This window comes from Eufriesea mexicana, unplaced genomic scaffold (assembly GCF_001483705.2).
Source record: "Eufriesea mexicana isolate 0111107269 unplaced genomic scaffold, ASM148370v2 scaffold47447488, whole genome shotgun sequence".
Lineage (NCBI taxonomy): Eukaryota > Metazoa > Arthropoda > Insecta > Hymenoptera > Apidae > Eufriesea > Eufriesea mexicana.
Window position 1 is genome coordinate 335,158 of NW_016907971.1, and position 27,581 is coordinate 362,738.

Consider the following 27,581-nt stretch of genomic DNA (forward strand, 5'->3'; position numbering starts at 1 on the left):
CGAATCGTATGCCGGCGGCGGGAGCAGAAACCCCTGGAAATCTTGTTGCGCATACCATCGATAATGCATCCCACCGAACACCGACTTACTGACACAGGAACCCATGCACTCATGCCACTTCGAGGATTCTCACGCGGCAAACTTGCGTAACAATCTCTACATGCGACGGTATTCACCCCGGATAACTGGTTATCCGGTTTCTTTTCCTCTTTCTCTGGGTAACCTTCGGATTGAATGGAAACTTCACGACGCAGATGTAGTTGATCCGATCTTTTTTCAAGTAAGTAGGGTTTAGTTAGGTTCTAGTGGCGTGTTTCTTTCCTTTCTTTTTTTTTCTTTTTCCAGATAAAATACGGTTGCTCATCGCGAATTCCTCTGTTGCATTATAATATTTGAGGTTTGCTTTTTTAAACAGACAAGTTTTATTTATCGTGAATGCGTGTATCGAATAATAATATTGGGGTGTCAATCGTTATTTAGGAGTGTATGAAAACTCAAGATTAAAAATATTTCATATTTTATGGTGCAATATAAAAAAAAAATGCTTATGGAACGGAATTAATACGAATCGATTTCTCAGTCGGTTTCAATTAAGTAAATTGAATTACATTTGTGGTGTTTTCTAGTCGCTGTCTGCATGTAGCTTTTTTTACTTCGAAATGAGGTACTTACTATTTTTATATGACATATTATTTACAAACTTCCATAAAAAAAGGCAAACGTGCATTGAAGCCCATATCGTTCACCAAATATCACTTCGCAATATCGGAAAAAAGTATCGCACTGGTGTCCATGTTTTGGAAATTATCGAATATAGGTGGCTAGTGACTGTCAATTTTATCTCCACAGCTAAATTGAAACGTAAAATTTCGATCATATCGGTGCCGATGCACACATTCATATCCACTGCTCTAATTTGATAGCCATAGAAAAGGAAAGAAAGGAAACGAAAGAAATTAGGAAAAGGAAAAAGACGAAAAAAGAAAAACAAAGGTAGCTGTACAGGGGTAAAACCGTTATACCGGATGTATTGTTTGGTGTCTAGCAATACAAGGTAACTCGGGCCATTAGACAGCGTTGTGTTTCGACTTCGACAAACATTTGCCGACGTTGAAACAGGAAGACTGACATAGAACGCGCCGGGCACACAACGGAGGAAAACCAACGCGATATAGAGATCGATAGCTTGTTGGTTATTTATATCTTGCTCGTTAATCCATCTCGCGATCCGTGCTGCGACGTGATAATGCATATAATTCGGCTGACGGTAAATCGTTGCTAAGGTTCGACTCGAATAACCGCGTAAGATGGACGACATCGAAAAGCACGGTGGTGGGGGGTTGGTCCGGTCCCTAGGAGTAGGCAACAGGACATCTGTAACACGGCACGTTACGGAAGAGACATGCGAGATATACGACGACCGTCGTGTGATTGTTGTTGTTCCAAGCCGTGAGGAATCCTGGTTTGAACAAATGAGGAGGAAGAGGAGAAATCAAACTGACATTTATTGGAAATTCCATCCGTTGTTATATGCGTAAAAGTGTCGAGTTTAGGTTAGATATTTCTCAATAACTACATACAGCTTGCAATAAGGTAATAGAACATAGTAATTAAATAATAATTTTAGTGAAGTACAGTATATATATCTCAGTCCAATGATGGACACGACTGACTATGACTGATTACGTGACAGTTTCGCAAAGAAGAAAAATATGTGCTACTAAAGGAATTGCTGTTGCACAAGAGCTCGTAATTTCCCTTTCCTCTGATTCGTACAAAGGGCGCGAAGCATCACCATATAACGCGAAATCCTCACTAATCACTTACTTTTTAGAGACAGGAATCTTTCGTGCTTTCGAGATGGCAGCGCATGTTGAGCTACGTGGTACTTATTCATTGTCGTGCGTAATGTTTTCACTGTTCTTCACGGCTTTAATTCTCGCATTTCTCGCGACGCTGCGAATACTGGAAATATCGTGCCATTCTGATTCGCGGCTTTTTGTAGCACAGCAGAATATTTTCTCCTTCTTCGCAGCGGAATTTTTACAATTTAAGGACATCATTTAGCTAGAGGCATCGGCGTGTTCCTGAGCTGGTAACGAAGTTGGGAAGTTATCGAACGAGGCAAAGGTGAATTAAAAACTTCCCACTGCTTAAAGCAAAGTTCATCAAACTTGTGCTTAATCGTGTAGTTACGAACTTTAATTTAAAATATTCCTATAATTCGATCTTTTTAATGATGTATTAATATTAAGTTACCAGCCGTCAGATCCTTCCTGTTCACGACCAATACACAGGTTATATTAAAGCATCTTCACAAATTTTTATGCGAATAGTCATAAACCTTTACACTAAAAATACTCTATCGAACATATTCGATTAACATAATAAATTGAAACATAACCTACAAATAATCCTGCGTACAATATGTGAATTATAGCAAAATTCTCTCCGTTTCTACAACAATACTTTCACGTCTGCGTAATAAAAAATTGCATGAAATTTTTACGCAGAACATATTCAGCTAATAGGAAGGCAGACACAAAGATAACCTCTATTCGCTCTGTCCAAACATTCTGCACTAATCTCCTCCGCATGCACTATTATGGAGATGCAGTTCATCCTCGAAGACTCGCCCTCAGTGTATACCTACATACTCAGAATCGCAACTTAATCTCCTCGTATATGAGCGCTTATTTCCTGCATATATCCTATCATGCCCGACGCTCGAAGAATTTCCCGGTTTGCCGCTGCAACACGGTCATGGCCGACGGAATACTCGAGTATAACCATCTCGCGGTCTCAGCCGGCGAATAACTAAACAGCCATGGAAGAAACTCTTATTCTTCTCGCATTCCGATGGTTATGGGTCTTGCAAAACTCCCGCGGCGCATAAGTATGCATTTCTGCAGCTTATTACACGTATAAAGTATCCGATTTAACGTCGCGTTTTATCTTTCTTTCGTTCTTTCCTTTCCGTCTTCCGGACTCGGCTGAAAACCGCCGGCGGCGCCACCAGTTTATACCCCCACCACTGCGCTTCCTTCGCTCCGCGGTTTCGTTCGCTTTGTTCCCGCAGCGGAGCTCCTCCTGACCTCTTTCTTCCATTTTCGTGCCACGAGAAATAATTTAATTCGTATTACGGCCGTTACGAAGGCAGGCAGAGGCTGTGCTGCGAGAGGCGCATAGATGTTCCGCATTTGAAATCGAGGAAAGAAAGAGGGATCGTTGGTTGGTTACTGCCTCTGCTGATGTTGGTGGCTCTTTTCACGCGGCGAAGAAACAGCCTGAAAGAAGAGGGAGCTGCGGTTCTTGCCTCGTAATAGACGTTGCAGCCGAGATGCTGAGAATTTCTCCTGATGGAATATGTTGAAAATAGGGGTATTTTGAATGAGGCCCAGGTTCCCTGCCGGGTTCAGCGTGTTTGTAAACGAGGTAACAGCCACGATATAGTTTTGTTTCGTGGCTTTCTATATAGGTTTGAAAGAGCTTTCGCGTTGTTCGAGTTAACTTAATTTTCAATTCTTTTTCCTTTCTCTATTTTTTTTTCTTTTTTTTTTTTTTTCTTTCTTTCCTTCGTTTAGAATTTGAAAGGGTGGCGCTGGAACGACGTACAAGAACGGAGAACTGGCACCGTTGTTTGAAATTTTACTGTAGGCTATGTCAGGGCAAAAATGAGCATAGGCTCGTAAGAATGCAGTTTCGTAGAATGTGTTCCAAGAAATGAATATTTTAAGTATTATTCGTAAGAAAATCTTAACTTTCTTTCTGCGACGATTTTAGGGTGCATTCGGTTATGGAACGAGCTACGTGGTTTTCACCATTTCTTTTCAAATTATTAGACGTTTGAAACAGACTTTTAAAACCATTTTCATTTACCATTTTCTGAGTCACAGTCATGGTCGGTCTTTTCTTCTTGAATACCCAATTATTTTTATAACCCGACTGCCTACTTAATACAAAGCAATGATATTCATATTGTAAATTGTCATTTTCTAATATTATTTGCTAAATATTACACTACTGTAAATATTTTTTGGAGCTGATATATGAACTACAATTTACAACTAGCTTAATTCTCTAAGTCCTGAGATATTAATAAGGCTACATAAAAGAAAGTATTTTATTCAATTTGCTAAAATACTAATTAGTATTTTATAATTTCTATTTGCAAATGAAGTATTGGCCATAAGGTATCATTCTTTCATGTCGTTGAACCTTCGGACTGACATTAGTAAGTACAGTTTCTTGACAGCTTAATTTATGGCTCCTTCATGTCGCATTATGCATGGGGTATCTCATCTTGGAGACACCTAATTTATTTCTCTTAAAGCCGTTTCCAAGACATTCCAGAAATGCGTATACCCAAAACCATGGGTGTCCATGCAGTCTGATTTTCGCCATCGTCTTAGATACCCAGCCTAAACACTCTAGACCAGAGTTTCTCAATATTTTTGCTACATAATTCAGCATATTACTTAACATGGTACCATGAACTAAATATTTATACAAATTTTAAAAACCTGGAGTCACTGTACATTATATAAATTAATTAAATTATTGTACATTTAACAATAACCTCTATATAATGCAAAGATATGGAGTTTACTATATTCACCACATTGTTATTGATATCGTATTAAACGAACTTTTAATTGCAATAAGAATTACAGCGTCAATTAATCAAAGTTGTACCTAATTCGAAAGATATAATACTTTTTTAATACTTCTTAGCTAATGGAATTGAGTTATTAATTTATACTCATCGTGATGTAAAATGATTGAAAATCGTTGCTCTATTTACAAATAAAATCACGTGGAAATCACAATTTGCCTCGCAACCCCAGTGAGTTATATAACGATATACAAGTCCATTTCAGACCAACTCCAGCGAAACTATCGGAACTAAATTCCCACGAAATATGGCAAACTAGCTTGCCATTAACTACAGAACACGGTGTAAAAGAGCAGGTAGTAGGGTGTGAAGCGAAAATATTTTCTAAGTACGACAATAACTGGTCTCGTGACACCCACCTGGGAAACTAATAAAAGAGTTCGGAACAAACTGAACGGTGTCTTCACTTTGATGGCAACCATTACGAGTTCGTCGTTAGTAAACCACGATAATTAATTATCAAGCCTCTATGAAGCCTGTTGCCGCTACAAAGGGAAAACGTATCCATGCTTAACTTCTCTGACTAATAACAAAGCGGGAAAGTACCCGTGTTAATTATTTGTTTGACCGGGAAAAGTTGACTCGGACATTCATTTAATTGATAGGTTACCATTCTTCGACTATAGCTTTATATGGTTGTTCATTGTGTATTGACACATTAGAGGTTGAAAGAAAACTAAGGAAAAGGAGGGATAAAGAAGAGGGGATGCTTTGAGTTTATCCTTTCGCGCTAAAACGTGGATGAAAGGAGGGAAGAAATTCGCTATGATATTACTTGGCAGAAATATTTCTTAATTTTAATCGGACGGATTAAGTAAAGATCAAAAAAAACTTCTAAAAATTCGTTAAAAATTTAATATCCACTGATGCAGTATAAAGGGATAAAACTAATTTTATTTTTGTAACTTCAAATTATGTTTCAATCTCTCTCCTGTCCTGTATGGATTATCTGTGGTATATATGTATATACAGAATGGATTTGCTCATCATTGTACTTTGGCATATCTGCAGAATGGATTTGTGCATCGTTGGATTATGATTTATGTACAGAATGGATTTGTGTATCATTGGATTGTGATGCGTGCATAAAGTAGATTTGTACATTGTTGAACTGTATATCACATATGACACACAAAAACAGACCATTTTGACAGCTGTGATAGCTTCGATATCAGTAAAATAATGAAATATAAGAGAATTTATTGTTTCTCTAAAAATAGACGGTAAAAAGATCTCGGGTTCAATTTTGTTTACTTTTATTCTACTTATTTTCAATCGTACCAAGATACAAAGAAAGAAACAACTTGTTCGGCTAAATAAATAACAGTGAATGGACGTTGATTAGACGCAACGTCTGGTGATGTGGTAATTATTAAAAATTAATCAGACATCCACATATGTTTATGAAGCTTAAATAATTCGTGAATTCCATGGAAGTTGCTTAGCTAGGACGATGTAAAGCCAGCGGGGCTTATACGCTGAATTATAGTTGCACATGTATAATATACTCGGAGTACTTAACGTGGATAATTCAGAGATCACATCCTACTTTCGGTTTTAACCGTACACAACTAATTAAGAATTCCATACATAAACGTAACTTCGATATCAAGTCGTTCGATCGATTTGATCCTCTTTGTTAATATTCGTGACTCGATCGAAGAAAGCATTCGGGATAAATTATGTTTTTGTACTCTATGGAACGTACCTATATTTTTCATTTCTCATGAAACTCTGAGAATTATAATTACCTGTATCAGAAAATAAAAATTTAAAAGTCTTTCCAACGTTGCATTGATCATCATCGGAATCGGTTATACCATATACAGGATTTCCTGTAACCGATAGCGGCATTGGGATGGAAGCGATTCTACGTGTAAAAATAAATTGAAAACGTGAAATAAAATTTTTTCGTATATGGCTTCGTTTTCGAAAAAATCGACATTAAATATTCGTTGATCCGCGATCGCTATACGTAGCTGTAGACTGGTAGATACCGACTGTATATGTATAGTACAACAAAAAACGGTAGTAATTTTATTTCGAAAGAATTTTTTGGTATAATTTTGTTGGTAATGCAATTAGCAACATGAACAGAGATATTAGTAAATTCTATTAAATGTTGATAGAATTAAAAATGCACTTTGCGCCCAAATGTTTGAAATCAACTTTCTCGAAAACAAAACCCTGTATCTAAAAATTGTATTCTATAGTTTTCACTTGTTTTTTAACGTAAAAGCACTTCCTACCTGAATTGCATCAGAATTATGGAACACCTTCTACGTGTTATACGATATTTCACAAAAATTAATGCTTAACATTTCTCAAGCTTGTCCTGTCAAAACTCTTCATCTTGACGCTATACTACCAACACGAGCAACGATCGAAAAATATTTTCCTCCATGTTTCGCCGAAGACGAAACTGTCCAACGAAGCACCCACCTTTCATTTTATCGAAAGACTCCTATCCATCGAGCAAGACGTATTTCCTGCGGAACAATCGGGTTACGAGTGACGTGTATAAAATTCGTCGAAGATGACGAGCCGTTTTTCCAACAGATTAGATCGACATAGCGAGACGAACGTATTTTTACGTCAACGTGTCCCGGGCAAATGGCCTAACTTTCATCGCCCCAACAACTGCCTCTAAAGAATACGACCTATCTCAGCTCGACCATTTTCTCGTTTACGAAAACCTTCGATTTTATCCTTGTTGCCCTTGTTGTACAGGGATTCAACGAGATGCAGATTGGAAAGTTGGTCAGATTGAATGGAATAGATCTCGGTGCTTTACCTTCTCTGCCTAACGTATTCTGATGGTCGGAACAGACAAACGAGGGTGTATTCTTGGGAACAAAATGAGAGTAGAAAGCAAGGGGAAGAATCTGTTTAAGAAAAGCTGGCGTGGACAAGGGTCGCTTAGACCTAAAACAAAAGGTCCATTTCGACGAGTCAATGGTTGGGTGAGAACATGTGGGAATAAGGATTGCCGGGAATCCCCGTGGCTGCTTTAGGCCGAAATGAGGCACGCGCATCTGTGTGGAATGTTTATGTCGTGGGACATCTGCTTGACAGACGTGCCGCGGACACTTTCGCTTGCATATAGGTGAAAGAATGGTTGTCAAGGTTTCATGAAGCCTGGTGGATTGTATACCGAACGTTCCAAAGTTTGTTTGCTTTTAACTCGGCCTTCATGAAGCTATTGAGAAAACAATCCTAAGATTGTGAGCCAACGTTCTGAGAAATACTTTCATATCTACTTCGAAACCAAATAATTGGATGTATAGTACATGATGGGGCGACGTTAGGCGTCAAAGTAAACAAATTGCAGTTCGGAATTAGAGAATCCACGGATTACTATAGCTATACTTCATACAGGAATAGATACATAGAAAATATTATGCTAAGAATATTATTCAGGTTGTCGTATCATCATATTCTTATCAAAATACTTGACACTTAGGATAGGAATATTTTAATCCTAGGCACTTCATTGGAGACACTGATAATTTATGATGTTTATTTTTCAATATTATTTTCGTTAATAAAGATTGAAAAATAAAAGATCACTGTACAAATAATTCACAAATTTGTAAAATATCTCTGATTTAGAAACAAAATCGTTGACTTTGTGGGATTATTCTACGAAATTATGTTAGGGATGTTGGTTAATCAAAGAAAAGAATTCTCAAAGTGCAAGGGTAGAATTACGGACAAATTTTATATTCACAGAAATGGCCTCACTTTCCTAATTTGAAGGCACGAACGGTGTGCAATAAGACTGAAGTAATTTGGGTGTCTGAAAGGTTAACGTAAACCATGTGTACGTCTTTGGAATAATTAAACACCTCAGTCGGTAAGTGTGCGTCCGTTCTGCAACACGACTAGATTACCCTCGTAAAATCTGTCTCCTCAAGTCTTTCGTTTCGCCTTATAAATGAATACTCGCTGTTCCTTAAAAACGGTTCATTACAAGGGGGTAAGGATGTGGGGGTAGGATCCCTAAGACAGGATCACCGAAAGACCCCGAGTCGTTGCGAGCTCACGTCCAATCAGACTCGATCGATAACTCTCAGATGGTATTCGTGATAACGTATTCAATTAATGCGGCTGTGAAAGTGGAAGCACTTTATTATGACTTTAGGCAATAACCACGATTCTCCTATTGCATATCCGGCTGCTTTAGGAATTCTGGTAGATCTTTGGTTGTGAAACTGAAACGGGTCGTATTCGGCGTTCTTGACCTTAATGGTAATTTCTACGAGTTGGTGGTAATAAATTTTAGAACTTTCCTTGAAATTCGAGCCGAGTTACTTTTCATCATCATTCTTTTATAGTTGATGTAAATAGTGTAATTTGATTTTTATTTTTTTAATTACGATCATTTATTTCTTGTAATTTGCATAATTTTGTTGATGTAATTTGCTTGTTTCAATTAACATAATTTTGTTTTTATTAGTAATAATTATTCATTCTTAAAATAAATATTTTCAACCATTTACAGATTGTACTCATTGTTTGATTTTTTATTACTGGATGGAATTTCATTTATTTATACGTTAATCTGCAATTTGAAAAGAAATTCGACAAATAAAGGGAACGAATATTTCGCCAAATATTAAATGTTTTGGAAATTCTCTGCTATCTACAGATTTTTTCATATTGAATTTTTTTTATCAAAACGTGTAATTCCTGTTGTATTAATTTGTCCCAAACAATTAACCATGTAATCTCATAAAAGGAATTTACACGAGTGTATTTTATGACATTTCTCTTTGTATTTTTGATACAAATATTTCGTTGCATGTATATGAATTTACCATTTTCACTTTAAATACGAAACAATACAAAACAAGAATTTCGATCTTTTAAATCACGTCAATAACATTGCACACTTTATATGCAAAGAACCAGAGCTCATAAACTGAAAATGTTCAGCCATTAACCATATCGCTGATTGAAACAGGGATTAAATGCAGGTGTCATCATATAACGTGTTTAAAATTCACTTTAGCTAAATTAAGATCAAAGATAGGGGTCCTCCATTGTTCCACCTTTAATCTTTATAAACTCTTTAACCTTTATCTCTCATCCCCTGCTGTCGCCTCGGTAACTTGTTGATTTCCTGTGACTGGTATAATCTATTTCTCTTTCCATTCTGTTGCAATTTTAAAACCAAAGTGCATTCATTTTATAGCAGAGTCTTGTACATTTTATAGTACAATTTTAAAATACTTATCTCTTGCTTCATACCTAAATCCGTCCTGAATTTTGTTATTTTCGTCGTATACATTCCCCTTTTTTTCTGTATCTTCAAGAATGTATTGAAATTGAGAAAAAGTGACAGTTAAAAAGATATTAGTATTTGACACTAAACACGCCCTTTTCTTAGAATTTTTCTGAAATTTCTACGCCTTTCTAATTTTTCTACAACAAATTCATTTATTCTGTCAAAAGTAAGTAAATAAAATAAAGTACATGAAAAGTGATTGCACCCCTATTATATCCCTATAAACGAATATTTACAGAATCGACTGTTACGTATAAGATTTCCTGACAATAAGTAACCGACCCTTTTAACACGCGAGTACACACAACACTCGAACCAACAGTCGAAGATTTATCCCACAGAATTAATCTATGGCAAGAGGTAGCACTCACCAACCTTAGCAGCTAAATAAATCTCCTAGCCACGAAGTTCGAGCAGAGAAAAAGGAGCTCCCTCTACCGGGTCTCGATTTTCTTATCGTCACCGCCGTGACTCGCAGAGGGCGGTGTGGAGTTTCGCTCACCTGAAGTTTCGCGGTGCCGTGGTTCCGTTCCAGTTCCCAAGACAAACGATTCTCCCGATCACCGCCTCTGTTCGTGAATACGACTCGATGTGTCACCGATTTCGCGTTACGAACCGTGCGTTAAAGTAGTTAACGCCGTCGGGCTTTCTCTGATATACGACCACAGTCTAACGTGGCGAAAGAACGACGATCCAAAGAGGTCCATTTTTCCAGGAATTTTCCTGCCTTATTTTTTAAAAATTACCTGAATTATAGACCCTTCCTATCACAGTGAAAAAGTACGGTGCAGAATTAGGAAAAGAAGATTCTTCTTACCCTACATAACTTTCTTTCTGATATATGCTGATTTTAGGGGACTCCTGATGATCTCAACATTAAACCCACCAGGGTCCAAATAGTTCTAATATTAGTATAATCAATTTTTCAATCTCTCAATTATTTTACAGGTCGTAATAAATGTAGTGTTAATCTTAACTTACTTAATAATCGAAATTACACCAAATCAAACCCATATAACTTCTAGGGATCATCCCTTTGGTTCTATGCAGTACTCAGAATATGGCCTGCTTTGTACTAATCGCAGAACTGATTTCAAATACACTGCCTGAAGGATTGCCTACCTGTGAAACATCGGAATAAAACTTTCAATCGGAATTGGCCTAGGGCTTACCCAAAGTCTTACAGCACCAGCTTATACCTGGCTTCTAGTGTAGTATCGTAGTTAGCACGACTCTTCGCATCAGCGAATCGCTGTTATCGTGCAGTAACATTGATATCGAACCACGAACCACACCCATCACAACGAACGACAGTGCGATGTGATAGTTCGCATGCTTCGCGGGAGTAAATTGAACGTTGTCGCGGTTTGCTCGCGAATATTCGGCGCAGGACGCTAAATTGAAAGCGGCCGCCGCGAAAAGCGGCTTACTCGACGCATAACTCGCGAATAGATTCCGATCGGGTCCCTTTGTTCACATTAATAGAAAGTTTTTTGTTTCACTGTTTGCCAAACCGTGCAACACAGAATGCCCCGCGTATCGCTAACGTTCCTCGGTCTCGTTCCACTCTCTGTTCCTCGTCTCTCATAACCAGCCGGGGAAAAAGCTCTCCTTTGTCCCGGTTTCGTGTGGACGTATCCACGAACACGCGGGTATCCTTCCTTGTCCTCAATGAATTATTTACGCGGCATCCGGAATAAAAATTCTTGTCCTGGGTGGTAAGTGGGTCTGCGTGAGGTCGCTGATCTTCTTAGCGGAGTCAACTTGTTGCGGGACGACTTGAAAGTTGCGAGGGTATTACAGTTGATCGGTGTTATTTGAGAATCGACTGGCTGGTAAACAGTTGTCCTTTTTAGATGCTATAATGAGAAACGTGTGAGTCGATAGATTCTCTGTTCCATTCTTGGATTCAGTGCCGGGCAGTTGTAGAGATTTTGACTGGACTAACTCTGGGGTTGCGAAGGAGCTCAAAATTGGTCAACGTCGATTCGAATTGTAGCTCGATATGCTGAGAGAATTACTAATTATGTGATTCCATTTAACATGATGCTGGAATTATGAGTCTTCATTCTTAATAGAGACTAGTGTGAGACTATGACCCTTTGTGTTCAGTAGCAACTGGAATATGCAGTAACTACTCTATCTAATTCTAAAAAAGTTAAAGGACCTTCTAAGTTTTTGAAAAAAGGCTTAATCAAGTTTACATTGCCTCAAATATGGTGTTCTTTTTTGAGTTTTGTAAATAAAGTCCAAGTAATAATGAACAAAAATTCCCACTACAGTTTAATTTATATGTAACCTAAAATAAAGGAATCTATAGTCTTTTCTGATGGTGTATGGTACGATACTATAGTACTATAAATTGACATAAAGTAATATCAATTATGAAGCTTAGTTTATCATCAAGATTCAATGTGATTAACGATTTTCCTTTGTTCTCTGTTGCAGAACATTTCGTTGGCAAAGTGACGCTCAAGGCGGTCACGGATTTCTCGCTCCTGTCTAAATTAAGGGTAAGCGTTTCTTAGCCTCCCATTTACATTTATACCTACGGCTGTGTTGCGTCCGCCCCACGACCGGTTGGAAAACAACCGGTTCCAATTTGTTCGAGGAAGTTCGTGGCCGAGCCCGTTTCACCCCGACGGTTTTCTTACCCTGAAACGATTAAGTCGATAAATTTCAAAGTTTTCCTTCTACTCGAAGCCCGGCTGGTATACGTATTCCGTTCTACCGTTTCGCGTTTTGCCCGCTGCCTCCACTTCTTGCTCGTCCTTTGCGAAACCGACCGGCAAAGTTGATTTTCTAAACAGACCAACGAGTCCTCCCTTTCCCCTGCAAAAAGAAGTAGATGGAAGGAAAACTCTTTGTTGTCGGGTGTTTGCGCAAACTTGCGACACAAGACGTGGAGCTGGCGATAATAGAAGGGTAGCCCACGATATCTGAAAATTTGTAAATTTCTTATTATTTGAACACTTAATGGAAACTCGATTTGGAACTCTTTCCTTTCCGTTGTGTACCGTCGTTATGTCAGAATGACGAAGATATGAAACGACTAAAATCGTGTGTCGAAAATAATATCTGGAATATCATTCGACAACGTATGGTTCGATAATTAAACAATAATTAAGAGTAATTGAAACATTGAATTTTCGAATTTACTTTGAGGTTAGGTTGATTGAATCAGATGTATTAGTATTCGTGTTTAAATGATATTATTAATATTGCCAGTATTTTTAGTTTATTTTAATCTTAAAAAATAATTTCGTATTTTGAGCCATTTAAAATTAGTAGAATACAAATTTCGATGTATTCGATATTGCAAGACGGTACTAGATTCTCAATTAAACAAAATAAATCTTACCAACTTCTCCGTATTTCTATGCTGTCCGTATATGTCTTTTGAATTCTTAAATTAACACACAGAAATTCAATAAATAACAGGTGCTACGTACATTGACAGCCATAGATTATTACTACTCCCGAGATTCCTTTGTCACCGCTGCCAGCTCCATCTACCGCGAACCGAGGGAAACACATTAAGTACGACACAATATCCAATCACGTGGTGAACAAATACAACGTTCGAACGTTCGACAAACTCATCGTTTTGCACGATGGCATAATTCCGTGCGAGAAATATCTCGATAAAGAAGCCCCATTCGATTTGCCCGCGTCACAGAAGCAATCTAAGGAAAAGTAATTTGAAAAATAATTTTGACCCGATAAATAATATTTCGTGGAGGAGAAAGATTTACCGCGATACGCGTTTCTGAATATTTCACGGAGTCCAAAGTTTCTCATTTGCGCGCCTACCGGCTGATAGACCGGAACTCTAACAGCGACGTTGAAAGATCAAAGGATCGTGCTAACGAAAAAGGAAGGAGGGGAAAACGCGCGCGTTCTCCCTTGGTCCCATGTAGCTTTGAAAACTAAGTATTGCTTCTGGTCGTTGGTAACGAAAAGAGAAAAAGGAAACGCTCTTCTTTATGAAGTCTCGGTGATTTTTTTCTTCGTCGAACGTCACGGTTAACGGGAAAATAATCGGATTATAGGAAAATAAATGGCAGCGTGGGCATGACGTATGGCGTCGATCGCGTTGAGGTTGAACGATGATTTCACGGGGCCACGAGCGTGCGAATGAAAGTTCAATGAGTTTTCTGCTTTTGCAAGTGTAGAGAGAATTGCACTTTATAACTCATTGTTTATAGAGAAAAAATACTGTTTGCGTGATAAAGTGACGAAACTCTATCTTTGGCGGTGAATATAAAAATATGAGGTGTAGAAGTGCCATTTATAATCACTGGAAGAATTTTCGTGCAATTCAGAGAGTATTACACTGTAATTCGAAATAAACAGCAAGCATGAGACTGTATAAATTAAAAGGGGATTGAACATAATTTTGATAAGAAACCATTTTACACTATTCGTGGCCACGAGTACCCAGTCCATCTATTTTCTTTTCCTCCTTTCTTCCTTTTAATTATCTACCTTTGTTCCTTAAATTACAACAAAATTGTTGTAAAACTAAAAATCGTTGTGTTGTATAAATATTATTTTCTTATTTTTATGAAATTCTTCATAACTATGATACTTGAAATAAGTTTCATTGTATGTGTACAAATATTTGCTTAATAATCTCCTTTGGTAATGTACATAATTTAAATTTAATATCTGTGACCGCATTTCTCTATTTGTCATTCCCAAATTCGTCATCAAGCACGAGACAAATTTATTATCGGGAGTAAATTCGAATAAAACGATCCGATAATACAGACTTCAATCAGCAAGCAAAATTTCCTAAATTAATTTCAGGGACGTCAAATACACCTCAGAAAAAGTATCTTCAACGAGCTTCTGATTATTGCTGCAAAGCTGGTTCCGGTGGGTTGCGTTTTTCCTTGAATGGTTTACACAATCGTCTGGCTTATTTGAAAAGTTTACGCAATTTCGTGTCGCGACACGTGGCCTGTAAATATTCGGAAAAGTCGGAACTTCCGGAGAAACGGGGCAACCTCACCGGAATGGAAGCAAACTCGCGTTGCTAGATGCGTTTCGATATCGGAAAGAACATGAACTGCACGTTTGTCTGGACCAACTTTCCTACCGATTCTCTTATTTATCCACTGTCAATTCGCTATGATCGCCGTATTGGCTTACCGTAACTACATAACAGTGATAGAAAACTCGATTTTCTTTTAAGAAAGTAAAAAGTAGAAATATATATGGATACCTGTAACTGGATTTTCTTGATTTGTAGTATATTCCATGGGAAACCTGTTTCTATACTTCAGAACTTTACATGTCCTTTAATAAACTTCATAATTTGAAATTATTTCAAATTCAGTGACATTTAGTGTGTAAAGATATCATGTTACTCCAGAAATATGTACCAAATCCAATTTGGTATCCGCAAAATCAGTAAATATATTAAACTATAATATTTCTAATTTACACCAATTTTACAGATACCTTTTTGCATTACATGAACTCAGTTATGACGTTTTCATATCTCTGGTACGATTTTGCTTGAACTTTATTCAGCTGCATTGTACTTTACTTTCCTACAACCGACGTTAATTAAACAACAGATAACTACGTCGAGGATTTGCTAATCCCCCCTCCTCTCAAAGGTTGATTAAATTATATCTATATCTCGTACGAGGTATTCTGCCAAAACAAACATAAAGAGTACACTCCTCAACGCTAAATATTCCATCTATAAAAGGCAGAACGCGTTCATCGATAAGGAATAACGAGCCTTTGAGTATAGTCTTTATAAAGGGAAAAGGAATAGGGGAAATAACCAATGTAAACAGGGTAAAAATGGATTTTCACGTGATTAAAGATTTACGGATCCGATAAGGAATTACATTTCATGACAAAGAACATTGTCGTCGTATAACCGGGGTAAGCGGGGTGTAACGATTTCCAATACAATTTTAACGAGATCGAGAGTAATGGGAATGTTCCATTACGTCACGGAGCTAGACACCGTAACGCGACAGCAAATACTTGTTATCCTCAACGTTCTTCATCCCCTTGATTTTTTACCCATTTACATTCATGATCGCTTGGCGAGCAGGATGAAAAATAGAATAAAAATCGGAAGTTAAGGTACACAAAGGCCACTAATCATCCTCACAAACCGTCCCGATCCCGGAGACCAGATATTATGGTGGAAAGATTTCACGACGAGATTAAAAGAAATTTTATTTGTTTCGTTGCCTTTGCCTTGCTACTCGATTATCCTTCGAGTTCCAGCCTGCGTAATAATATTAAAACGGTACAGAAATACCGTTCATAAGTACACCCCAAGCTGGAGGGGAAAGAAGATCGGACATTTCTTTGCATTTTCCGTTTCACATGTCCTTCCGTCTCACTGTTTCGTTGCTCAAGCGAGTCGCCATCTTGTTGCCTCGCTACTCCTGCCCTCTAGCAGAAAATTACCGGCAATGCAGCGATCGCTTTAACCCCCTGCGTACCCTTTATTGGCTAAGTAACCTCGCAACTAAAGTTTTACGTCAGCAATTCTCATTATCTGTACAGGTTAACATAACGTGCTCATTATCCTTTGTTCGTAATTTTCTGGCAGCCATATTGTCTTCACGAAAAATTTGTCTTCCTATTAATACCTGTACGTGACTGACCCTTTGGATTTTTTAGTTTTGTTCGGTATCTTGAACAGACACCACGTGATCAAGCTTGGAACTTCTCACTACGATTCTTGTGAATTTATTTTGGAAATTGATTGAGTATTTTAAAATTAACTTTTTGAAAATTAATGGTGACCGATGGAAGTATCCAATTCTATTAAGTGTCGTTAAAAATCCTTCTAAATTATTGAAATTTATTGTTCGAGCCTTGTCCTTTATGGATGATTTAATACCTAATAATTAATATCATATTTTATATCTCACTGAAATTTGTTATTGTTAACAATATGTTTTATTGTAGTAGCCCCTGATGACTCTAATGAAGTATACTATTTGTAATTATATTATAATTATTATTAATTATAATAATTTGACTACAGTGAAATACATTGTTTAAGATACATTTTATTTATCATTGAAAATAGGAATCACGTAATTCTAGAAACATAGTATTTTCGAACAAAATCAGGAAGGCATCCAGTTTCTTTATTTTCGTATAGATCGTCTCATGAAGTTATTGTTCTGCTGCTGCCGGAATTAGATCCGATTACATAGCTTCATCTGATAAATAAAAAGCAACGTCGGCGACATTTATAAACCACTCAAAATTTCGTATCTCTGAGATGAGCGGCACAGATGAAAAGCTTAGACATATTTAATTTCGTATATAATTCGAGTGGGCACCAAAGCATCAATTATTCGTCACAAATTGGATATCCTCCAATTATATTTAAACAGAGCATTCAATAATTTATCGTCTGTGTATGCACCTTTTATTATTTGCTGGCATATCTCTGTGGATGATGCGCCGCAGTCGTTCCAGGAAACGAAAGCGACATGTCTTGCCTCTTATTACGTTGTTAAACATATACTCACTTCGATCGGACAGATGAAGTCGATTTCCAAGAATATCCCATTAGGTGGATCGGCCGTGTAATCTTAGCAATCCGCTGATAAATACAAGTTTCCTACGGTGCACAGCTGCGTTTGGTTTGACATCTGTGCACTTTATTGTACCGCATGTCTACGTATTTATACGGACAGATAGGAACGGAAATTATATAGCGCCACGCTTCAATCACGTCGCGTCAATAACAAAGGCGTGCCACTTATTCTTCCAATTAGTTTCGCGAGTTCCCTCGTAGTGCGCGGGTATCATTGGAAGTGAAAAATATCATCCGAGCAGAGAAACGGTTGAGTTTCGACTAAGTACGTCCGCTATCAAGTGAATCACGTTATTGATTAAATCGTGGAGTAAGGGATACTTAACAGCAAAAATTTTTGGTCTTTGAAGTAATAATGAGAAAGTAATAAATTTTAATATTTCGAGTTTTTATATTTCGTGTTATTATTACGAGTGTATTTTATTTTCTAGCAAAAAGTGATCAATGTCACGTGGTTTAAATATTAATAGACTAAACGTTCATCCAATTTGTGTAGTAATCTCCGTATTTTCCGCGAAGTGTCAATTTTCTTAGTTTCGTGCTTCATTATGATGTTCTCCCAATGCATGGTTACAGCGACCAAAGTTGGAAGATTGTGTCGATCAAATATCTCCTTTGTGGATGTACTTGAACACGGTTACAGAATTTCTACCACGTAAGTTACGTTGCAAATCGTTTTCCAATTACTTAAATTTGATTTGCTTTTGTGTTTATTTATCTTTGTTACTTTTTCCAACTTTATCTTTTTATTACCACGTTTCTGTCGTATACTACAAACAAAGAAATATCTCATAAATTCCCGTTCAATGAGTTAGTTAGTTAAGTTAATTCTATTTTAAATTTATAATTTACTCCTCTTTGTCCCAACGTATTTATTACATTCTACTATGAACTTCGATAATTTGCGACAAGAAAATATCACATACGAAAGAAGTCAAAGTAAATAGAATAACACGTTCTTCCCTCAAACCTGCTGACTCTCTTTACCCAAACGCGACCCTAAAATTAACATAAGCTCTTACACGCCGCACCTGACCCACCACCAGCCCGTAAATCACAATTAGAGCGTTAAAAAACCAACGAAACAGCAGCCCATTTTCACTTCCACATTTCAAACAAGATATCTGGCGTAGCTTGAGAAAATACGAGCAACGCATATCATATTTCTCAATGTATATAAGGAATCGTGTATGTTGTTTCTATCCATCCCAGTCACCCTATTTCCAGTGCCAGTTAACATCCGACATCTCCAGGTTACCAAAATCCTCACTCTTATCCCTGTTTTTCCAAACGACTCAGTCCTTCCCATTTAGACCCGTGCTGAAGGAATACCCGGAAGGAAGGGTTTACAGTGGCGGAAGGACGCCGTTGGTGACCCATATGATCCTCCATCTACGTAAATACGTACGTGCACGTGTGCGTGTTCCCTTGGCACAGCATCGTTCTTCCTTAGGAACCTCTCCGGGGACGGTTGTATCTCGTAATCACAAGCGATATTCCTCCGTTCAGCGGTCTTGCATTCACACCAGACGACGGGTGGCTACACGGACACGTTGCGTGCATGTGCACGGATACACGACGAGAGGTTTAGTTACATAAAGGGTGCCGTCCCATGAGGGTAGCAGCAGGTGTATATCGACTCCTCACCCATATTAATATCTCGCTGTGAGCATTCTAGGATGCCGTCTTGGTTTCTCCCCGTATCACTGTCGCATTACAGGATGGGGATGAAACTAGAAGCGAGCACAATGGCGAAAAGCTGCGCCGCCTGATTTGCCGGAGAACGTTTCTTCATTATATCGATTTCGAACCTGAATGTACAAGTACTTGCTAATTTCTGTCGAGCCGTTCGTCGATTAGCGAGTACGTGTGTGCTTCCATGAACGAGGGTCTAACATTAAATCTGTCATAACCACTTTGGAAATTCTAAATTAAGAAAAAAGAAGGTTTTAAAATGAAAATGTTAGTAAATACTATTTTGGATTTTGTACTGTTACGTGCTGGCTTTCTTTCTTTCTTTCGTGTCGCATGGAAATTCTTCGCCTTTGTTCGAGATCTAAAATAAAATTGCCAGATTAGTATAAATCGGTGTTAGTATTTCAAGTAAGACGATTCGAAGAAAATTCTCCAGTTTTTTATGTAAATACATTTCAACAAACTGTGTTTCTTTGTAGCGCAATTGCGTAATTTGTTTGTGATTGAAAGTACGTCATCAATTTAATGCGTTCGACCGCTTATCACTTGATTCTTTTATCAGCGTTACATTAATACTTTTCATTCTCGACTATAACGTGGAATAAAGGCATTTTTATTAATGCGATAATTAATCAATCTCGTAAGATCAGTAACAATTGTGTAGAAGAGTTCATTTGTATTATAATTCCATGGATGGGGACATTTAATTTTACATGTATATTCTTTCAAAAAATTTATTCACATAAAAGAGTCCAACCGACCATTCATTATGAAATATAATAAAAATTGTATGCACAAAGTCGTCCATTATATAATTCCCTATTCGTAGGAACGTCCCAGTTACTTCATGGGCATTATCGAGATTACATTTGAGATAAAAACTCGCGTAACCTCATTATCGACCGGGTCCTCGCCTTTCCAAATGGATCACCGAGGACTGTTGCAAAAATTTGTCGAGCTCGTGCAAACGGAAAACGTGGAAATAATTGCGGAAGCATTTCGCGTAGAGGTCGACGGAATCGTGTTATCAACCGAACACCATTATTCGAACAGCCGGCGTCGACGGCATCGATATTCATTGGTAATTAAGTATTAACAGCTTATCGGTGGAAAGTGACCTCTCGACGAGAGTTCAGACTTCCCTCCGCGCACTGTCCGCCATTTCTCATTTATAATTAGAAAGTCGATTACTACGCGGCGCCTTTGCAATGCATCCAGCACACGCGATAAATACGTTTCCACTTCAAAAAAACAGATCCAATCTACCGACTTCTTTTCGACCAAACGGTTAACTTCTCCGGAACACCTGCATTTGAGATAAAAATTTATCGTCGAAAAAATGGCCAATATACGATTTAATTAATTATCGATACTGCTAATCTTATTAAAAATTTTAAAAAAAGTTTTCAAATATTTAACCAAGTGTCTGCTACGTTCACCGTATTATGTGTGTCGGTAATTATAAAAGTAGTACAAGGAAAGAATCCTAATTTCGTGTTCCATTCATTTATGTCGCATTAAAATGAAACCATTTTTGGGAAACTAGCAAAAAATTGCACAACTGGATTTTAATAATATACGTAAAAGGTGGAGCTTCGAATATTTTGAAACGAAGCGAACATGCTTATGCCACTTATATAATAATGGACATATAATTGGCAAGATGAAATGTTTAAAACTTCTGGAAATGTCAATGACGGTCAAAATTTGTAGGAAAGTCAGTATCAACGAACCCGATTGTCCATTAATGGAAAATTAATATTCGTAATTCGTGGATATCGATATAGTAATCGATATCCAAACATAACCAAGCAAAATGTACAATATCGTAACATAAAAAATTCTCCATAAGCGAGTAAAGCACAGGTGAGAATCGATTATCCACATTTTCGTTCATCCTTCATTATTCTCCGACGTGATAACCACCTCTCACAAGCCTCGAAACGTGGTGAACGTTTGCACGTGACATGCACTTGGGCGAAAAATGGTGAAATTATGAAATATCTTGCGAACTCTGTTCTACCGTGACGCATCGACCGCTCGCTGCGCCCTCCCACTATTTCTCGAAACAGCCGCGCTGAACACGCGGAATATCCATTATTGGATGAATAACGTATTTTCTATCGTTAATATGCAGCGGTCCATTAATTTTCGCCCGGGGCTACAATTACCTACCGCATCGAAAGCTTTCCGATTTTTAACGGAACGTTCGATTCGAGGCCGAGCGGGCTCGTTCCCGTTCACTCTCGTCCGCCAATGAAAACATTAAAATGGCGAAAATGGAGAATTTTTCGAGCAACGAAACATGAACGGAGTCTGCACGATAGTTGAATTCTGTCTGTGCCAGTGGTACGATGTGTTTGGGGCTTTGAAACGTTGCTTTGCTTTTCACCTGCAACGGAAATTTTTTCATTTTTGCATCCGCTATACGCATGATAAACGAGTTTCGGATATTGTTTAAATATCGAAATGAGAATGTAAAGTGATCCTTTGGGTATAGTTCAAAGTCGTAAAAAAACACAGTCGGTAATGCAGGAACGATTAAAAATGATCGATGACACTTTCATTTATATACTTTGTAATGTCAGCTTTAAAAAATTTTTAAACATTCTTGAAAATTTTTGAAATAATTCATTATATGTCATCTCGTATACAGGGCATACTCGCAGTCAGAGGAAGAGATAGAGACATAGATAGATGAAGAGAGGGAGAGAGAGAGAGAGAGAGAGAGAGGCGGGTGGGAGGTAGAAAGAGAGAGAAAGAGGGAAGAGACTTCTCTTACCGCAAACTAATTTTCCACCACCAGTTAATGTCTGATGAAATTAAATCGAAGAATGATACACGCGGGGAATGGACGAGATAATATAATAGCACCAGGGAACAAGAGCTCCCGGGGTCTGTGCGGTTTACTCTCGACCGACCGATTTGTGTTTCAACCGAGCAATTCGGCGAGAACTTTTCCACCGTCGCTTCGTTATTACGCCGCCTGACGGTCCACTTTGAACCTGAATCTTCCCTCGAGTTGTCGCCTCCCCTCGCCGAGGATATAACGTACCGTATATACACGATATCGCTCGCGGGAGAAAACGATCCCTCAATGCTCTCTTGACCCTTATGCTGCTTTCGTTTCTCTGCGAATCGATTCCATCTCTTCGCCGTTATTCGGTCCGCTAATAATTACCCGAAACTTCTTTCGCCTCGTCTCACCTCGGTGCGTCTCATCTCGACTCCTTCTAACTTTACTTGACTCGACTCGACTCGACTCGACACGACTCGACTCGACTCGACTCGACTCGACTCGACTCGGCTCGACTTGACTCGGCTCGACTCGACTTGACTGGTTTCTTCCCCCACTCCTACCTAACCTCTTGTTTCTCCCGTGCGAAGGTCTGGCCAGTTTCCAGTTCTGCGTCTGTATGAAAATATTCTTCGTGTCTGATGGAACTTTCGCATAATAAGGGGCAAACACCCTGCGACTTATTCCTGTTTCACGCGAAAGAGGAGATCCGATCGATAGCTCGACCGAGCGTGAACCTGTGAAACTTTTTGAAATTTTTATTCAAGAATACATCGCTGCGAATTGGCTCGTTTTATCTACCTCTATTTCTCGCCTGCACGTCTACCTGTCTGTCTCCCTCCGATCGATAATATCGTAGTGAATTTTAACGAAACGAATCGAAGTGCCGTGGATATTAAATAAAACGAAACGGCGAGTGGTAATCGTTTCAAGTGCTGGTGGTTAAAGAGAAAGAATTTGTTCACGGTCTGAACGGTTTAATTGGCGCGAACGATCGGTTGAAAGGGAAGGAAAGAGGTCTTGGTTCAGTGATCCGTTTAGCGGATTTTGTTTCCGTCCATTGTTGGGGATATTTTATTTCACGAGGCTGTTCGTTGGGGTCGCGTAAATCTTCGATCTTTGTTAGTAAAGTTTGTTTATTGGCAAATATTATTTGCTAAGTCAGTCTTATTTATGAATTTGAGTGAGTTATATTCAATTATTTGTTGTAGAACTTCTATAAGTTTTCTATTTAATTTTATATTTAACAAATATATATACATTAAATATATTAAATTTAATATATTTAACAAATATTCATGATATTTAATTAACAATACTGGAAAGTATATAGTCTCAACTATTACGGTAGCATGTGCCCCCAAAATTCTTCCAAATATACAATATATTAATTTGGTAGAAAGATAATTTCGTTTCTTGCATTTTCGATCTTTGCAACTTGATATTGGTATAAACTATTTTGTAAATGTGGTTATGTTATATATCGTTCGAAAGCGCTGACTGTGCTCTATATTTTCATAATGAACACTTTCCATGTAGTGATCATTTATGTTTTATTTACGTTATTTAATTAGACATGGAAAAGAAGCAAATTTGTGCGATTTTCTTTTACGAGTTCAAACTGGGCACTAAAGCAACGGAAACGGCTCGGAAAATTAATGATGCATTTGGCCATGGCACTGTTCATGAACGTGTGGTGCAACTTTGATTTAAGCATTTTCGTAGTGGAGATGAGGGACTCGAAGATCACGAAAGTCGTGGACGCCCATCGACAATTGACAATGACCAGTTGAAGGCATTGATTGAAGCAGACTCCCGCACAACAATTAGTGACCTTGCGAAAGAATTAGGCGTATCTCATCAAACAGTTCTGGACCATCTGAAACAACTTGGAAAGTCAAAATAGCTCGACAAATGGGTCCCGTACAAACTGAAGCGATACCAAAAAAATCGTCTTTTCGATGTGTCGTCGGCACTCATTCTGCGCAACAAGAACGATCCATTTCTCGAAGGTATTGTTTCTCATCCTCCATACTCGTCGGACCTCTCGCCGACCGACTACCACTTCTTCAAGCATCTTGACAGCTTCTTGCAGGAGAAATGCTTCAAAAACCAAGACGATGCCAAAAATGCCTTCAGCGACTTCATCGCATTCAGAACTCCGGAATTTTATGAAACCGGAATAAGTAAACTTGTTTCACATTGGCAAAATTGTATTGATTCGAATGGTGCTTATTTCTATTAATAAAGTTTATTACAAGCTGAGATATATGTGTTTAAAGTTAACGGTTACTAACCAATTTATTTTTCTACCAACCCAATAAATGTGCAATACAAATCTGCTATTATAGAATGTTTTAAAGCGAATTTTCAAACCCTTGTCTCATCATGGAGCAAAATAAGTGAAATTGAATCGAAAGATCCCAACAAACAGTACTGGCTCATTTTCATCCCTTCTTAACGAATCTCATCTCGCTCAATAAAAGGATCGAGCTACTTGAAGATCTGTGAATTTTCACGAGTTATATCACGTACAAGTTTATATAACCATATTTAAAAATTTTTCAAATTCTTGGTCAAAGACGACAAATAATGTTTCGATGGTTTGAGACCCAAAGTTTCGATATGACATTCAGTATGACGACACTTTCTTCCGTCATTTCACGTTGACCTAATTTTCGTAAAGAAATGAAGAGTGACATCTATTCGTCATTCCGTGAAGGCACTAGAAAAATCTTTTTACACTTTCATATACTTATACATAATTTAGATATCATATACAGTATATATTACTTAATTAATTATTCATTTAAACGTCATCTAGTGTACCTTAAAAATTCCGAGGGGACAAGGGAACAGAAAATTTGTTTAAAAATTCGTCACGAGGGGTTCGAGTCGCCAAATTTAAATCAACTTGGATGCATTGCAAATTTGGGACGAACTTTATGTGAACGAAAATAGATATTTTTATATGTAACGCGAATTTTAAGAATATTTGACATAAGGAGATATTAGAATATAAGGAGATATTAGAAAATCTGTACGTTCAATTTGTGGTTCGTCAGGATCGATAAAGTTTATCCGATTGAAACTGTCAAGCATAAATCATTGCTATGTCACTTGATGCTCCGCGGACCATGCAGGTGCATATGCAACGACAGATTTCCACGGATGATTAAACGCAACGAGCTCTCGAGCAAACACCTGCACGGAAAATTATGCACGGAATAAAATGCCAGAGTGCGTAATGCGATCGCTTAACGCAGTCGAGAATTCATCATGGAAAAATCTGCGGTAGAGTTGGGTCGATGTATCGACAAAAGTAGCTTCACGAAGGTTTTGTTTGATTCTTATGCACTGTTACCCCGAGTGTTGGATGTGAAATATAAAAACATAGAAAACGCGAGCAATTAAAAGTCGAAATTAAAATTGCAACGTGAATGCTTGAAAATGCGATGGCATAAAATAAGTTCATGCTATAAGAGGAATCATTGCCAATCTCCACTCAGCTTATGCAATAACAAGGGTAAGTCACCAAACCAATAATAGTGTCCTAGGGACATTTTTAGGGATCCCTAGCGTGACTTAGTATCCGGACGCACCATTTTCCTTCCTTGTGGTGAAGAAATCGATTAGTGGTTCTTATCACAAGGCCCACAGCCATATAAAAATATGCACAGATACCCACGTCGACTAGGACTCCAGACTGAAAGTGCTACCATCCTGACGTTGCCCCAAGAAACTAGTCTAGACTGCGACTTGATTTTATTCTAAGTTAAAGAAGGGTTCTTACTACGCAAAGTGCACCCAATAAACTGAGCCTAGGTATCTATTCGATAATTATCCATCTCACAACTTTGAACAATGTCCCAAATTTGAAATATTTATACTAGAGAAGAATTTAACTTTATTCAGCGACGTAACCTGTACATTGTCATTGTCATTTAATCCTTTTCATGAGCATGGAAAACTTACGTCAACAATATTGTGTAAGCAATATGACAGTAAATAGTAAATAGTAAATTTCTAGGTTGCATTAGTAAAATTAGAAAATAATTCCGTTATATATAGAACATTCTCATAACATTTATTGGAGATATGGACCGTGGTGGCGCTAGTGAGTTAAGTCTGTCTTAAAACGGTTACTCGTGGAATGATTACAAGAAAATTATATACGTCTGTGATCATTCAATGACACTCTAGTACATATTTCATTTCACAAAAGGAAGAATCATTCGCTATAAAACATTAAAATTTTATGAAAACGTCCCAAATATGTTATTAAGATTCAGCTTGCCATACGTTCTCACTCATTCCTTGCAAATGAATCCCGACGAATGAACGAATTAACGCACAGCAAGTTTTCGAATATCCGATTTAATTGATGCATCGCATAATTATATCGTGGAAACTATAGAACTAGCTCGACGATCGGGCAGTAGAGTCTGGCGCATCTATATCGCTCGAACGTATCTGTGACAGGCGCAACGGATAGGGTTTATAATGGCCAGGCAAACCGGCGATCACCTCGTAATTCATTGGCCGCCGCTTCGACGATTACTCGCGAAATAGCGGATATTAAGCGAGGAGAGTCTCGTCGACGAGGGGAAGCTTTTTGCATGTGAAAAGATCCGTTAATCGGTGCTCGAGTATACGGATGAATCGGTATTCCAGGAATCGTGGTTCGCTGGAAATCCAGTCGGCGATGGATATGTGTCGACTCTAGCGCCATCGCGTAGTCCGGAGAAGAACCATACGCGTGTACTAGGCGTACGTGGGTAATAAAAGCGGCGAAGGCACGATATAATTTTTCCAGGGATTTGAAAACGCCGCAAAACGAACGAACGGAGTAGATAGGAAAAGAAGAGAAAGCAAAAGGTTAAAAACGGGGGAAAAAAAATCGTCGATCACGCTGGCAATGGCGAAGATTGGTTTAGCGAACGGAATAACGATTTTCGAATTCACCATGGACGTATTAACCGCAAAGCGTCGAATACTCCGTCGCCGACGGTCTCTAGCCGTGGCGATTTTCCGAGATTGGAAATTCAATTTAAAGGTACCTGTAAATAAAATCGCGGCCTTTTTGTTTCCCCCTAGTTCGAAACGCCTGAATCTCAGGGAGCGTGACGACCGATAATTCCGTGAAGACACATTTATATAGGAACGATTTTTACTTTTCCGTTTCTTTTTTATTTTTCCTCGAATAAAATTTCATTCGCAGTGGCAGTAATGTTTGATTTATTTAAACTAGTACCTGATTTACGCCCTCTTTACATAATGAGGTTTTCCTGCTAAAACTAGGCGTACGATAGAATGGATCGATGGATATTAATGGTCACGTTTGCGTATGATTCGCCGATTAAATAATTCGATGTTCGCTTTTGTAAAAGGACAAATTGGTCATTGAACTTTAGATCTGCAAATTATTATAAAATCGATAAGTTTAGTGGAGAATGGAACGTAGTAAGTTGGGAAATGATACCGTCGAGTACAAAAGTATTTGGGTATTCTTTATTAACATACAATT

General features: G+C 38.1%; 1 protein-coding gene across 2 annotated transcripts in view; it reads left to right on the forward strand.

Moving 5' to 3' along the window:
* Positions 1 to 27,581, forward strand: part of kek5 (leucine-rich repeat, immunoglobulin-like domain-containing kekkon 5 protein) — an 86,367-nt gene that overhangs the window by 43,767 nt on the left and 15,019 nt on the right. For both annotated transcript variants that reach the window (XM_017903959.1, XM_017903950.1), the window contains exon 2: positions 12,414 to 12,478. The gene's annotated coding sequence lies outside the window, so the exon portion shown is untranslated. The remainder of the gene's footprint in view (positions 1 to 12,413; positions 12,479 to 27,581) is intronic.